The sequence below is a fragment of the Coenobita brevimanus genome, chromosome 73, assembly GCF_032717465.1.
Source record: "Coenobita brevimanus isolate Jiangsu-jjx chromosome 73, ASM3271746v2, whole genome shotgun sequence".
Lineage (NCBI taxonomy): Eukaryota > Metazoa > Arthropoda > Malacostraca > Decapoda > Coenobitidae > Coenobita > Coenobita brevimanus.
In genome coordinates, this window is record NC_137026.1 from 6,416,022 (window position 1) to 6,430,857 (window position 14,836).

The 14,836-nt window shown below is 44.6% G+C and overlaps 1 pseudogene; it reads left to right on the forward strand.

Annotated features, from left to right (window-relative positions):
* The window catches only part of LOC145407427 (cell adhesion molecule Dscam2-like), a 78,220-nt pseudogene that overhangs the window by 19,360 nt on the left and 44,024 nt on the right, over positions 1-14,836 (forward strand).

The following is a 14,836-nucleotide window of genomic DNA, read 5'->3' on the forward strand; positions in this document are numbered from 1 at the left end:
TAAACTGAGACCCACTTGCCGTGGAAATTGTTAACAAAATAGAATGAATCACACTCTACACTACTGGGAAAGCTTAAGCCCGCATTCTAGTTGGTTAAATTCCCTAACACCTTTTCCTATGAGATTTAGCTTGTTTCTTACCCCTAAACTTAATCTTCTGTGTTACATAAATCCTTCCACTATCACCATACCCTGCATAAATAACGTAAAAAAAGGAATGATTCAATTATATCCGAAACTACATCGCTAAGGAGGAGGTGTTAGGGAGTTTCCATAACCCATGAGGATACGTGTCCTAGACTTCGCTTACTAGATCACTTTTTGGTGTGAAACTGCGAAAATTAATTACACTTTCATTTTCCTCTGATTTCTAAAACACAGAAGCCGGTGGTGTCTTGATTAACACGTCCAGCTCGCGACTAGGCATAACCCGTGAGTCCTGTGTTTAATCCTCGTGCCGGTCAGACTGGCGGACAATATTTGCATCTCTCTTGGGCCAGGCTTCGTCCATTCAAGTATACAGATAGGGGTGTAAGTGTAAATTAGAGTATTTCTGGTTGTGTTGTAGGATAGATTGGGTCTAAAATTATGAGCTGATTGCCTCTCTTGACTCCTTCACTAATCTGTTTCATTATTAATTCTTGCTGCCACCAATGAATTGCATTCAGCTGAAGATAATCTCTTCACATCTCGGATTAGAGGGTAAGGCTTTCACCTACTCCTTGACTTGCGTGGGTTGAGTCAGATCGGCAGACTGTGCTCTGAAACGTGGGATGCAGGCTAATGACGTGTAAGAATCACAGGTGGTCTATAAATAATTGTCAAAATGTTCTGGCTTGTCGACACGTTTGCCCTCACTGTTTTGATAATAAGGTCTAAGGACACATTCTGCCTCTGCTCAAATGTGTTTTTTCTTCCAGCACCTTCAGGGGCGCCTCGGGACGTTCGTGTGGCCGCGGGGGGTCCTCACTCCCTGCTGGTGACCTGGAGCGCCCCTGACCCCCTCCTCACCCACGGCACCCTGAGAGGCTACACCATCGCAGTCAGGCGCCAGAACCTCCAGGGACACATTATATACATCAGCAGGCCAGTCACAGGTCTGCCACACACATTATATACATCAGCAGGCCAGTCACAGGTCTGCCACACACATTATATACATCACCAGGCCAGTCACAGGTCTGCCACACACATTATATACATCACCAGGCCAGTCACAGGTCTGCCACACACATTATATACATCAGCAGGCCAGTCACAGGTCTGCCACACACATTATATACATCACCAGGCCAGTCACAGGTCTGCCACACACATTATATACATCACCAGGCCAGTCACAGGTCTGCCACACACATTATATACATCACCAGGCCAGTCACAGGTCTGCCACACACATTATATACATCACCAGGCCAGTCACAGGTCTGCCACACACATTATATACATCACCAGGCCAGTCACAGGTCTGCCACACACATTATATACATCACCAGGCCAGTCACAGGTCTGCCACACACATTATATACATCACCAGGCCAGTCACAGGTCTGCCACACACATTATATACATCACCAGGCCAGTCACAGGTCTGCCACACCATCATCACAGGTAGCCCAGTCACAGGTCTGCCATTATATACATCAGCAGGCCAGTCACAGGTCTGCCACACACATTCTATACATCAGCAGGCCAGTCACAGGTCACAGGTCTGCCACACACATTATATACATCACCAGACCAGTATCTGCCACACACATTATATACATCACCAGGCCAGTCACAGGTCTGCCACACACATCATCACAGGTCTGCCACACACATTATATACATCAGCAGGCCAGTCACAGGTCTGCCACACACATTATATACATCAGCAGGCCAGTCACAGGTCTGCCACACACATTACAGGTCTGACTGAAATACAGCATACTTTTCTTTAAAATACATCGACGGGAACCTCAGTTATGAGCAAAATATATAATAATCCATGATGATGGTGATCATCATGATCATCATCATCATCATTACCATTATCTTCATGATCCTGAGCTCTTTGACCCACCTAAGGATCGGGTAAGATGGGCCCATAAAACAAGGAAAGTGAAAGCAGGAAAAAGTATCAACGACATGTCCAGTGACAAGGACAGGTAATCATTCAAACACCATTAACGCCCCTCGGATCCTGGCTCTACCTCACACGTCTAATCATTTATATATATATATATATATATAAAGAGAGAGAGAGAGAGAGAGAGAGAGAGAGAGACATATATTAATATATATATATATATATATATATATTCATATTTATTCATATGGAGGACGGGTACATTTTCCTTTATAGATGTGTTTCTCTTCACCTGTCATATCAGTAATAATAAAGACGAATGTTTGTATGTTTGTTACCTATAAACTCGGCTCCTTTAGGGCCTACCCCCACATATGATATATATTCTGAATCAGTATGATCCAGGGAGTGTTTTGGTATATAATATATTAGGATTAATTGTATGTTGATTTTTTTTTTTTTTACGTATTTCATAGTTGAATTTTCCACATCAATATTTTTTTGTAACCCATGTTAAACTTTAGGTTCAAATTTTTAAGTCTATCAAACTTTTAATAAAATTAAGTTGTGACTTTCTTACATAACTACATTAGGTATATTGGCCGAAGGCCCAATCAGCTCTCCGCAGGAGCTAGCCGAAAAAGTCTGCCCGGAGGGCGGACTTTTTCGGCTAGTACGTAATAAATGTTACCGAAAGATACTTATTATACGAACCAGCAAATGCATCTGCTTTCAGGATCCGTAGATGCACTGGAAAACCATCATCATCGTGGCCTTTCTCTCGCATGAGAATGAGATGAGGTAGGATCCAGAAAATAAAGAGAAAGAGGAAAGTAGTAAAGTATTACGTGAGCAATAAACCCCGTCTACCCATTGGATGGACCACATCTGGTTGGAAAGCCCTAACCCACTAGACCACCAGGTGTCCTTCTGGTTATGTGGTTACCCGTCAGCATAGTAAGTGGTTTCCTCTGATACAAGAAACCACTGGGCTTGTCATTCACTGTTGTCACCTGAAGGTAGCACTACATAAAGCTAATGGATGGTAGGTGCCCAGGACTACCACTTAATGACAGCAGTAGCAGCAGACGTGGTAGTAGTAGTAGTAGTAGTAATGGCACACAAGTTCTAAAAAGGTCCCTGCTGCCCAGAATCAGGTGGCGTTGAGCAGTACGAGGTGAGAGGCCTGACACCCGCCACGCTGTACGAGGTGGCAGTGCGAGCCTTCACCAGGGCGGGACCAGGCCCACTGTCCTCACCAAGGATAGTTGACTCCACCAGCCATGACGGTGAGTGGCATCCCAGGGCACACTCCAGATTAGAAGCACTGTACACCTGGCCACGTCTCACATCCTTCCACACCTGCCCACACTCCCTCACTCTCCATCACCTGTCATTATAGTCCAGTCCAAATTAGAGTTATAGTTGCAAGTAAGTGCTGAGCTGCCAGAATCCCAGACGCATTCCTCTTACTGTAAAACCAGCGGGAACAGTTAAGGTTCAAAACACCTTTTTACAAACTTTCAATCGACATGAAATTGGAACGGGCCCATCTGTGACTCAGTTGTAACCATCTTGCCAAGCTTCCTTTTCTCAGTTTCGGCTACACACACACACACACACACACACACACACACACACACACACACACACACGGCCAGAACTACAGTATAGTGTATTAGATGATGGAGATAGAGCAAGGGAGTGGAGGGAGAGGTGGAAGGGTGTGAGCTATGCCAGAGTATATATCAGTTTTGGAATGGGTTTGAGACCACTTTCATAATCGCTACTTTTTGTTGAGAGTCTTAATTTATTGTAGATTTCATTTGAAGCTTCGTAGCACCTCTTCCTTAGGAATTTATGTTGCATATTACATCTTGATATTATCTTCAATGCTATTTATATCGTTTTAATTTCACCATTGTTTGCAGATATACAAAATGATTCTGAGGAGCACTGTCCAGATTAAATAGCTAAGGAAATGACGATGCGGTTGGCAAGTGGGCGAATCCTTAACCCTTTAGCTGTGAACTACCTACTATGTTATTCACTATACTCCTTTCAGCTTAACTTGGCCCAGATTTTCGTCCTTTTGCAGCTTATTTCACGTAGCTCTGTGGCAGAAATAGTGTTACCGCTCTTCATACTTTCCATGGCACTTCTTTGTGACTAGCATAAAAATCTAGTGTCAGTCTTTTCTTACAACTCAGCATTCAAGTTGGATGGATGGCAATTTTGGGTCAAGTTCGAGTAAAAGGAGTATAGTTTTTCAGGCCAAACTGCTTAATATACTGAAGAGAAACCTGGGACACCTGAATGCCAAAGCCTGTCACTGTTAGCGTTTTGTACAAGGAGAGAGAATTAATATTTTGTGCAAGAAGAGAGAGTTGTGTATATTATGCCGGCTTACTGTACGAAGGACTTGAATTAGCATACAGACACTCACTACAGGTAAAGGGCAAGAGAGCTGCTAGGACTAGTACCATGGAATCCGTAGACCTCCATGCCCACTCTCCAGTCAAGCATACTGTACCCGAGGCTCTTTTCGTTATCCTTTTTTTTTTTAATGCAAGGAAGAAGGAAGCCTAGGCCAGAACCCGTAAGATTATTCCCTACAAAATAATAATAATAATAATTAATAAAAAATAAGAGCCAAATTCAAGTTCCAATAATTTCAAGTCTTGGTTCCCCCTTACTTAATAATCTACCTGGTTATTTTGCCTCCCTCACGATTGGAGAGTTCTTAGTAACATCGTCCATACTCGTTTTACTCTACCTTCCCCTAAAATTGCAATCTCTCTATCTTGAATGCCGATTTGTAGTAACAGATGAACACTAGATTGGTGTGTTTGTCACGAAGAAGTGTTATGGGAGGGTGTAGCCCCGAAACAGTGTCTTTTATTAACACTAGATTATTATGTTAGTCGCAAGGAAGTGTTATGAGAAGGGTGAAGAGCCGTGGCAATGTCTGTTTATGCCACTGAACCCATACGTGTTTCCTACGTGTCAACAAGTGGGTTGGCGGAGGGTTAGTGCCCCTCCCCGTAAAACAACTAATTCAGAGTCAAACGGCCACCCTTCATGGGATTATGGCGTCTGGCTATAGATAGGTAGATGGATGGAGAAATAACCTGCTAAAGGACGAGCGTCTGGGCCAAAATAATATGCAAGAACTATAACAAAAAACGTCATTGGAAATGGAAAATATTGTAATGTTTCCCCGGTACTTCAGCCCCGTCGTGTCCACCTGCCGGAGTGTCGTGCCGCGGGTCTGGGCGTGGTGGGGTGCGGGTGTGGTGGTCGCCCCCGCCCACCACCTGCGCCCACGCTGCGGTGGCCGGATATACCATCACAGCCACGCCCACCTCCTACGCCCACGCCCATGCCAACAGTAAGTGATGGGCTTTATGTCTGTCTAGCTGTTTCTTTCTCTGTCTATCTGTCTGCCTGTTTATCTATCTATTTGTGTCTGTCTGTCTGTCTGTCAGTACGGTATGTATACATGTATGTACGTATACCTGTCTATCTATCTTTGTATTTATCTACTTATTTATTTATCTATCAATCTACCTGTAGTCAGACGCCTTCATCCTGAAGGGGGTGGCCACAAACAGAGCCCCTACATGTCACCTTGTCCCCCGTCTTCAGGCTGCCCTCCCTCCAGCCCACACCATCACCATTCACATACGTCTCCACCTCAACCCTCTCTCTCTCTCTCTCTCTCTCTCTCTCTCTCTCTGTCCATCTATCTACACACACAGTTTATCTATCTCTCCAACTATCAGTCCATCTATCTACACACACACACACACACACACACACACACACACACACACACACACACACACTCCCTTCATATCCCCAGCCCTAACACATTACACACACCGAGAACCATAGGACATCCACCCACCCTCTCCCTAACCACACAGACACACACACACACACACACACACACACACACACACACACACACACACACACACACACACACACACACACACGATAACCCCACACACACACACACACACACACACACACACACACACACACACACATTCCCTACATATCCCCAGCCCTAACACATTACACACACCGAGAACCATAGGACATCCACCCACCCTCTCCCTAACCCCCCCACCCCCACCCACCCCCACACACAGAACCATAGTGCCTCCCACCACCCCTGCCTACTCACACCTGCGCCTTCCGGTCACCAGGTAGGGCGTGGCAGGTGAACACGACCAACCTGGAGAAGAACCTGGACTCCCTGCCGCCCTCAGCCAACGTCAGCGTCACCGTCACGGCCTTCAACGACGTCGGGTACAGCGCCCCAAACTACCCGGTCTTCTGTCGCACCGAGGATGATGGTAGAGATCGAGCATTTTGGGCTTCTGTACTGGATTGCATGGGAGACCTCGTAGGGCTTATTCCTTAGCGATTTATGTTTGCAGATTATACCTGCATTCTCTCAAATTTGATTTATTTTATGTCTGTCTAATATCATCATACTCTGAACCAAAGACACGCAGAAGAATAAACAGTAAGGTGTAATAAGCAAAATAAATCGCCAAGGAATGTGTTAGGAAGCTACTAAGGGATCGAACCTACCACTTTACAACTTAGGGTCTAATGTTGAATTTCAGGGTCGTATTTTAGGTTGGCTTATCGCAACACCATTTCCCTGACGATTTATTCTCCCTCGTACACTCCCATATCCTCTTGTTTGCCACTGATTTAATTCTAAGCTCTAATAGTCAAAATTAGTCACCAAGAGGAAGATGTTACGAACCCTACTGTCACCTACGATACGTCCCTCAAGGAAAATAATATTGCAGTTATTAGGAGTGAGTACGCTGCTATTTTACGTAAGCGATTCATTCTTACTCTGCCTTCCTACTCTGAAGAAGGATTTTTAGGTAGCTATATGTTGGGCATGGCTAGTATTCTTGTCGGATAAGGAAGTTCCCTAACACCTCTTCCTCAGCGCTTTATTTTCAAATATGGCTAGTTAATATCCTTTTGCACGTTATTAATGCAGAATATGGCGATGTTTGATGGATTTATATAACACAGAAAAGAACAGTAAGGTGTAATAAGCAAACTAAATCGCTTAGGAAAAGTTATTAGAGAACTTCCTTAATCGACGAGCATAGCGATCCATGTCTTAGATTCCCACTTGTATATTCTCAGCCAGTTTGCTATGATATCCAGCCACACTCAGGAAGGAAAGGCGAATCAGAGCTACAGTCTGTTCACCTTAACCTGGCGACATTGTTCGTCCATTGGCAGTCCTCCTTGCTAAATAACACAATACGTCGCTCCGCATCCTTCTCTCTCTCTCTCTCTCTCTCTCTCTCTCTCTCTCTCTCTCAGCATTGAGTAAGGATATCTGACCAATTCTAGACGAAGATAAAGTGGAGAGAGTATAGGTGTTCTACATGAGTAGTGACAATTGATGGCCAGTGCAGAAATGACATCAGTAATTATCTGCCTCGGATTTATATTTCTCTGACTTGATTCACCGTTTTTAGGCGGTGTTGATCAGTTGCCCGTGAGGAGCATTAATACATGGCTTCTTTGTTTACAGTAGTATTGCCCACCTTCATTTATTCATTCATTCATTCATGCATTCGGTCAGTCAGTCAGTCATCATCATCATCATCACCATCATCATCCCAACCTCCTTTTCCCACATAAGGATGGGGTAAATCGGGGTTCAGAAAGCAAAGACAGAAAAAGATAACGAGCTAGAGAAGGAGCTAATCAACAGCACATCCAGTGAAATGGGTCGCACACTCATTCACTCACCATTCAAGCCCTTGGAATCCTGACTCTACCTTGCAATAATGACCATCTGCATATATTTTATCGATATTTTTTATGAGAAAGAATTTGTAATGGGTTATTGACTACCATTCATTCATCATTCATCATGTCTTTGCTTTTCTTCAGTGTCCGGTGATATGGGCGACTCACTCACTCACTCACCATTCAAGCCCTCGGAATCCTGACGCCACATGCATGACCATCCTAACATTTTTTCTTGTGTCTTTTCATTTCCATTTTATTTATAGATGTGTTTCATATTACCCATCAGAGAGAGTAATTTCTTTGTCTTCATGCCTGGCCCATTGGAATTTTTTCCTTTTAGTTTTCATTTTTATTTATAGATGTGCTTTATATTGCCCATCAGAGAGTACTATCTTTGCTTCAGTACCTGGTCCTCCTGAAGCCATACGGGCGGTGGTGACGGGGCCAACGACGGTGCTGGTTACCTGGTCTCCCCCTCGACCCTCCACAGGTGTCGTCCTCCACTACACCTTCTACTCCGCCAAGAATGACCAGGTGAGGAGGCAGCACCAGGTAGACGAAACAGATAAAGGAACTTAGGAAAACAGATGGAGTGGAGAGGTATATAAGAGAGGGATGTGTGAGCTGTGGGGAGGGCAGGGAAATGGCGGGAGTCAGGGCAACATGGAGGTGATTTGTTTGTGGCCACCCCTTACGGGATTAAGGCGTAAGATAGACAGATACATAGGAAAATAGTTAAGTAGCTTAGCGAAAGGTGGAGAGGTGTCAATTTTTAGCCAAGTTTTTTTGAAAAGAGTATAGTGACCAGGCGAGGAGGCAGCACAATGGAAGCGAGACAGATAAGGGAACTCAGGAAAAGAGTTAAGTGGCATAGCGCAAAATGGAGAGGCGTTGATTTTAGGCCAAGTTAAATTGAAAAGAGTACAGTTCTGATAATATACTCCTTCAAACCACCCCAGTTTTTGTCTCTCCTTGAAATCCAAGAAAAAACGAAATTCTATAGAACTTTTAATCTGATAAAGATCCCTAACCTCTTTCAGTTCAGTTGATGGTCAGGTGTAGTCAGATTGGAGAGTCAATTGCAACAGTAACCAAGGAGACTTTTTCCTGCGTCATAACTAAGGTGCATCGAATTTACCTCCTGTTATGCTGTTTGAAGTATGGAATACGGTTTTTTGTCTGTCAGTCTCTCTCTGTTATGTTGCTATATACTTGGTTTCTTCAACTTGGCTGAAATTTTTGTCCTTTTATAGCCAATTTCCGTAGCTGTAGGGCAGAATATAATAAAATGCAGCTCTACATCCTTTCCGTAGCTCTTCTTCGTGACTAGCACAATATCTAGTGTTAATCTTTAGTTGTAGCTCAGCACTGGAGAGGGAGAGAGAGAGAGAGGCAAAGTTACTGTGAGCAGAGTATGGGGTAGTAAGTGTGGTTGTAAGTGAGGTTTTAAGTGAGGTCGTAAGCGAGGTAGTAAGCGATGTGAGTGAGGTTGTAAGTGAGGTTGTAAGTTAGGTTGTAAGCGAGGTGGTAAGTGAGGTTGTAAGTGAGGTAACTGAGGTCGTAAGCGATGTGGTAAGTGAGGTTGTAAGTGAGGTTCAGAGTGATAGTGTACGTGAGGTTGTAAGTGAGGTAGTAAGTGAGATACTAAGTGAGGTTGTTAGTTAGGTTGTAAATGAGGTAGTAAGTGAGGTAGTAATGAGGCTTAAGTGAGGCTGTAAGTGAGATATGGGTCCACATTTCGTCAGTTATGCAAGCTTCCTTATATCTCATTCTAAGCGATTTATTTTGCTTATTACTTCTTACGGCCCTTTTCTGTGTTACTTAAATCATTCTAATATCACCATATTGTGCATAATTAAGGTCTATCTATCTATTGCCAGACGCCTTAATCCCTAATACGGGGTGGCCACAAACAAATAGCCTCCAAGTCACTCTGTCCCCTGCCATTTCACTGCCTTGCTCCCAGTTCACATACCCCTTTCTCATATACCTCTCCACTCCATCCCTCCATCTCATCCTCGGCCTTCCCCTCCCTCTCTCCCCCTCCACCTCACTCACATACACTCTCCTCGTCAGTCTTTCACTCTCCATCCTCTTCACATGGCCAAACCACCTCAGTGTGTTTCTCCGAATGCTTCCTATCACATCCACATCCACACCACAACGCTCCTTCACATCCTCATGTCAGTCTGTCTCTCCATGTGACTCCACAGGCTCCTCTCAAATAACTCATTTACACTGCTCTCACTCTTGACTTGTGTCCTTCCAACAACGTCCAAGCTTCACTTCCATTCGTCAGAGTCGGTATCACAAAACTGTCATGTAATAACTTTTTCACTTCCATGTTCACTTTCCTATTTCTTATCACTGCCTCCAAGGAATCAGCAACCTTTCTTCCTTGCTGTACCCTTCCAAACTTCCATCATTACTCATCACACTACCCAAGTACTTAAACGTACTTATATTTTCCACTTCCTCATCATCCAACCTCACTGTACATTCACAGACTTCAACTCTACCCAAGACCATTACTTTACTCTTCCCTACATTCATCTTTAGATTCCGTTTCTTACACACTCTTCCAAACTCATCCACCAAGCCTTGCAGCTCCCCTTCGTCTTCACTTAACAACACAGTATCATCTGCAAACAACAGTACTGTACAGGAAGTTTCCAAACACTGCCCTCTCTCATTAGGGCCACTCCAACATCCACTGCCCTACCTTGTATCTCTTTTATAACCACATCCATATACAGATTGAACAACCATGGAGACATGACACATCCCTGTTTCAACTCAACCTTCAAATAGAAAAAATCACTCAGTTCACTATCCACATTCACTGCAGCCTTAGCACCCTCATACATACTCTTCACAGCATTCAACAACTTCCCATCTACTCCATATAATCTTAATACTTTCCACAATCCTTGTCTATCCACCCTGTCATATGCTTTCTCCAAATCCATGAAGGCCGTATACAACTTCTTTCCCTTCTCTAGACACTTTTCCACTAAAAATCTAAGAATGAATATCTGATCTACACAACTTTTTCCCTTCCTAAAGCATCCCTGTTCTTCTCCGACTAATTTCTCTGTTATTTCCCTAACTCTGTCAATACGTATCCTACTGTATACTTTTCCTATTACACTAAGAAGACAAATGCCCGTATGATTACCACACACTTCTTTTTCCCCTTTCCCTTTGTACAGGGGAATAATTATACCTGACTTCCAATCATCCGGGACTTTACCTTCCTCCCAGGCCAATCTGCACATCTTCCACATTCATTCTACTACTATCTCTCCCCCATGCTTCAGCATTTCACCACACACTCCATTAATTCCTGGGGCTTTCTCCATTTTGACTTTCTTCAATGCTTCCACAACTTCCATCCTACTGATTCCTTCCAGTCTTCTTACCTCCCTTCTTCTCCCAGCCATTACCCAGCCATTTATATTCGCATTACTTTTATTCTCTATGTTCAACAATTCATTAAAGTCTTCTCTCCATCTGCTCATCTTTTCTCCTTTCTCAACTAGTAATCTACCATTTTTATCTTTCACTCCCCTACTAACTTCATTGCCACCCTGTCTGACTCTCTTTACCTCTTTCCAGGACATTTTCTTACATTCCCTCCATTTTACACTCAAATTCCTTCCAAATTCCACATTCACTCTCTTCTTACTCTCTCTTACTAATCTTTTCACCTGTCTCTTCCTTTCTACATATAACTCTCTCTTCCGTCTCTCAATTTCTTCCACGCCCCTATTTCTCATCCATTCATTATATACTTTCTTCTTTTGTGCCACAGCCTGTCTCACCTCTTCATTCCACCAGCACCCCTTTTCGTCTTCTTTTCACCCCACACACCACCTCACATGCTGCACATATTTCCTCTGTGAATATCTTGCACACACCTTCCACGTCCCCCATCTGCTCCAATTCATATTTACCCAATCGTTCCTCCACTTCTCTGTTATATTCTGCCTTTTTCTCATCCTCTTGTAACTTTCCCACTCTCCTCACATCTACTCCTTCCTCCCGTCCTTCCCTTCTTCTATTTCTCCATTTTATTTGGACCATGATTCTGACCACCACTTGGTGGTGGTCAGAAAGTCCACTTCCCCAGTCTCTGTATGCTCTTGCATCCATTACACATCTCCACATCCTTTCATCCACACACACATAATCAATCATTGCTTTCCTTTCATTCAGTTCACCACCCATCCTTCTCATCACTCGCCATGTGTACCTGTGGAACAGCTTGTGCCTGAAGAGGGTATTGGCTATCACCAACCCCTTCCTGGCACAAACGTCCACTAAAGCACTGCCATTCTCATATATCTCATCAGGCACACCCCACTCACCAACTACTCCATCCACCTTCACATTCCCTACTATACCATTCATATCACCAATCAAAAACACTCTCTCATTCCTTTCAAACTTTTCCATGCACACTTCCACATTTGTCCAGAACTCTTCTCTCACTCTGCTTGCACGATCTTGCGTTGGCGCATACACACACAAAATCGCCCACATTTGTAGTCCAACTTTCAATCTTATCCACACAATCCTTGACTCAACTGAGCCATACTCTTTTATATTCTCCTTCCATCTGTTACTCACAACAATACACACTCCTTCTTTTGCCCTCTCATTCTCACCTACTCCTGTACATATTCCCCATCCATACTCCCATTCTCACACACTCACCTCACCATTTAGTTTCAGTTAATCCACATACATCCACTTTCGCACCCTCAGGCACCTGGACAATCTCTCTCTCTTTCACCTCATCATTTGCACCACTTACATTCCAGGTCGCCATCCGTATCATGTCCTTTGTACGGATCTTAGTCGTCATCTTTTGGTCAGTCCTGGTCTGAGGCTTCTTGTTCTTATTTTTAGTTATTTGTTTTCTGGGGAGGGGCACTAACACTCCCCAATCCCACTTCCTGTCACGTAGGGAACACGTGTTGGTTGGTTATAAGGTTACCACCCAACATTGTAAATGATTTCGTGGTTTATTGGAAATCATTTGGCTTGCCACTCGATGTAGAGCTACCCTAAAAACAGGGTACCAGTACACTAAGTGGGTGGATGATGCGCGCCCCCACGTACCACACATTACCCAGCCATATCCAGAAATAAATCGGTAAGGAAGAGGTGTTAGGGCACTTCCTTAACCACTGGAAGTACGAGTCATCCAGGAGTGTTTCCAGGTAGCGGTGAGGGACATGGTGGGCGTAGGAGGCTCAGATGTGACGTGGAGGGAGCTAAGCGGCCTCACCCAAGGATCCAGTGTCCAGGTAATGCATGCACTGACACCTATGACTAACACTCTCATCAATCACTTTTCACAAGTCAGCCATCTAAACCCCCATCCCGAAGACAGACGTATAATCCGACGTAAGAAGCAGTTCCCAACAGACCCAGACTATGCACCTTTCACTTACAACCAGACGAATCACATCATTAGCAATCTTAAGCACTCATCTGCCTGTGGACCAGACAACATAAGCAACACTCACCTTAGACACTTTGGACCACAAGGCATACAAGCACTCACCAACATATCAAACTACAGCTACTCACACAACATAATACCCAACATCTGGAAGCATGGCATTATCATCACTATCTCTAAACCCAACAAAGACCCCACGTTACCTTCCTCACACCGACCCATCACACTCCTCTGCACCCCCTCTCAAGTAACTGAATGACTAGTACTACAACTAGTCACACCTCACATTCCCCTAGCCCAATCACAACATGCCTTTAGGCCACTACACTCCACAAACACCCTTCTTACAAGACCTTACACCGAGAGTTTTCGATGGCATGAATTCAGCTAGGCCACCACACAGAACACTCCTGGCCACACTAGATATCAGTGAAGTTTTTGATGCCATCCCCAGCCACAACATCACAAACAAAATACTCAACACAAACATGCACAATAACACAAAATGATGGCTGGCAAACTACTTAGCAGGCAGATGTGCACGCGTAACATTTGCTGGTCAGTCTTCTAACATCAGAAATTTCACAAATGGCATCCCCAAAGGATCTGTTTTGTCCCCTACACTCTTTAACCCTTTAACCACGGGTGTCATTCCAGAATGACAGTGACAAAACTGGACCAAACCGCGGGTGTCATTCTGGAATGATCGTGAATATTTTGAACACCGCGCGTTTTCCCGGCGCGCAAATAGTCTCACGCAAGAGTAGCTGTTGAGTTCTTTCACGCCAGCCATCCCACACCTCCCTCCTCCAACCCCGAGGGGGCCCCCCCCACCCCTGCCCTGACCCGCGTCAGTCAGTATCTGTCCAGCTCTGTGCGTGATAATGGCGCTCCGTCCCGACTCATCGTCGCTCGCTTCCTCCTCTACAATGATTAGTGCTAGTGTTCCCTCTACCTCTACACCGGTAAAGGAACTGCCGACGGCGAGGCAGAAGGGGTTGAGCACTCCTGAAATTAGAACTGAGCTGGACAAAACTGTAAGTACTACTCTTGATTGTGGCAGTGAAAGTGACACACTCACAGCAAGCAGTGATGATTTGGCAGTGATTGGTGGTGAACCATTTTCATTGATAGTGACAGTGATGAAAGTGATCGTGTTGATTCCCCCCACCACCCCCAACTTACTCTGGGAAAGGAAAGGCTCCTATGGGCAAATCTGGTATTGCACGTGGGAAGGGAGTGAAGCGCAGGCTCACATCTCCCACACCAGGCCCTAGTACGCATTTCCCATCAATTTCCCGTTCCCCTAGCCCTATTGCCCTCACATCATCATCATCATCATCTGTCGTGCCCTCTCCTCAGTCTACATCATCTGAGGAGTACGAATTACCAAAGCCTGCAAAGCGAGGGAAGGCAGGCCGTGCAGGCCGTGCAGGCAGGCCTAGAACAAAGGGGATGCGTGGCAGTTGGAGGGCAAAGCT